This window comes from Rhinolophus sinicus, chromosome 16, assembly GCF_057876585.1.
Source record: "Rhinolophus sinicus isolate RSI-liver-muscle chromosome 16, RSI-T2T, whole genome shotgun sequence".
Lineage (NCBI taxonomy): Eukaryota > Metazoa > Chordata > Mammalia > Chiroptera > Rhinolophidae > Rhinolophus > Rhinolophus sinicus.
The window spans coordinates 182,487,684-182,490,208 of NC_142516.1; the positions used below are offsets into that span (position 1 = coordinate 182,487,684).

Genomic DNA, 2,525 nt, shown 5'->3' on the forward strand with positions numbered 1-2,525 from the left:
AATAACAGCTTTGAGATTTACTGTATAACAAGGAACGATGAACTACATCACTCCAACTATTAGCTTCTTTATACCCCCAATAACTCTATGAGGTAGATAATACTATTTTCACATTCTTCAATGACTGCTTTATACAGGCAACATAAATATAATCCCAAAGGAGGCTCAAAATAAACCAAAAGTTTACTCTTTAATTCAAGAAATTGTTTATTTAGCACCTTCTATCTGCTAGTCAGTGTGCCACATGCTTAGACAAAATGCCTCCCTTCTGCCTGTGAAGAGATATATTAATGCACCTATGGACAGCAAAGGAGCTGTTTGCCCCCCAAGGTAAATACCAGTCTCCATACCAGAAGACAAAAAGCAACTTACAAATTTTGCAAAAGAGAGATTTTCAGCTGGAAAAAAAAAAAAAAAAAAAAAGACCACCAGTTACCAGCAGAGCCCAGTTATATTTCCCTATTCTTCTCCTTTTTTTTCTTTTTCTTGCTTTCACTGAGAACTTGGCTCTATCTTTTCTATTTCACCTATGCCTTAGTTCACTTCAAAATGGAATCAAGAGAGGTGTGGAATCCTTCAGAAATGTCCTTTGCTATTCCTCAAGACATGCTCTTAACTCCTGTTTAATTTTAAGAGCCTGGCTGCTAATAACTGGGAGGAGGAAAAGGAAAGGGGGAGAGTAAAAGGGGGAAGGGGAGAGGGGAGGGAAAAGAAAAGAGAAGAAAAGATGGGGGGAGTACGAGGCCCTGGGGGGTGGGCGAGCTCGTGGCCACCACTGGGTCCCCTGCCTGCCCGAAGCTGGGCTGCTGGAGCTCCAGGACCCAGTTCCCCCAGCTCCCTGGGGCAGCTCCACCTGCTGCAGCTAAATCAGCTGGGCCCGGGCTGGGCAGGAGGGAGGATGCCATGGGCCGAATGCCAGAAGGCTGCAGTCCTGGGCTGCCGGGGTTGGGAGTCATGAGGGAATCTGTCTGGGAACTTCAGTGCGAGGACCAGGAACTTCGCTCCTGGAGGCGAAGCCCACATGAATACGGCAGCCCCACTGAGACTTCATCCCCACAGTTTCCTACTCTCACTTTAGTCTACACTCAGCCTCTAGCACCAGTTTCTGGCTCAGACAGCTTTTGCTCCAAGAAATTCAAAGAGGCCTTTCAGCTACACAAAGTCTATGATGGATAGTGTCACAGTTCAATATTTCTATTATGGGTGCATTTTCACATCTCTGACCTGGACGGTTTTGCTTTTAATGAAGTGACTCAAGTTGCCCAAGAATGTTCCCATCAAAGGGGCCTGGGCCCCATGGACATTCTCCCCCAATCCTGTCCCCATTTCACTCACGCTCCATGTCCAGTATTAGTCTTTGTTCAAAACAAACAGCATTGTGATGTGATAGGTAATCACACTGAAGATCCAGGAAAAGCAATGGACAAGTCTCTTCTGAACCAGATATGATTTTTAATGAAAGTGATCAAGAACTCAGAGACCTGGCCCGTCAGAAACATGCTTTTCTATGCCTATGGGTAACCACTCGGGCAGCCATAGAGATTTGCCAGACACAAGGAATGTAGCATGTTAAGGAAAGTCTTGGTGAAGTCAACTGCCAGTCTCTGGCATTGCTGTTTGTTACTACAATGAAGCTTTGTCTGACTCCCTTAGGACAATGCACCGATCCACAGACCACTTACCAGCACACTGCCTTCATTCAATTGTCTTTGTGGATAATGATACCGACTTCAGGGATTTGAAAGGAGAGCTAGAAAACTATGTCCAAAAATGCCTCGCTGGAAAAAGCAAAGTACTGCGAACTACAACACGTGAGGGATTGATTCGGGAAAGAAAGACTGGAGCAGCCCATGCTACAGGAGAAGCCCGGTGTCCCTGGACAACCACTGTGAAGTGAATGTGATGTGGCTGCAGCCCTTGTTGGCTGTCCTCCAGGAGGACCTGCAGAGCACGGCTATCGTCGATTGCTATCATCAGTGTGGACACACTCACCTACGGCTGGTCACCTACAGTACGGGGAGGGTTCAGCTGGAGGCTGCACTGCAAATGGGATCTTGTTCCCTGTTAGGAGCTAGGAGAACCAGGAGGAATTGCTGCACCAATAAAGTCACCTACAATGGCTAAAGGATTGTTTGCCATGAAGACGCTATTTCAAAGAATCAGACAGGATGACTGCGGCATGGGTATCTGGGGAGCAGAAAAATTTAGAAATATTTAGAAACTGAATGTGTGGAGATAAGGTCCTCCTTATCTCTTGCTTGGAGTAGGCCATGTTTTCCAAAAAAGGAGACAAAATCGATGACTCCCAAAGGATGGCAGTAGATGTTGACTTTACCAAAGATGGCAGGATAAGGTGGAATAGCACAGTTGCCAAGGAACATGATAAATTAAAAAATGTGAAAGTCAAGTGACAAATTTTGCGGTACATTTAAAATATTTTTGTGAAGCAATGATTATATCTAGAAGGTTATTAGATCAATAGGTTTATAGGTATGGAAGGTATCAAAGTTGAAAATAAAGACTTC

At 45.0% G+C, this 2,525-nt stretch overlaps 1 pseudogene; it reads left to right on the forward strand.

Annotated features, from left to right (window-relative positions):
- Positions 1–1,168: 1,168 nt before the first annotated feature.
- On the forward strand, positions 1,169–2,302 carry LOC109457091 (polypeptide N-acetylgalactosaminyltransferase 11 pseudogene; annotated as a pseudogene).
- Positions 2,303–2,525: the final 223 nt, after the last annotated feature.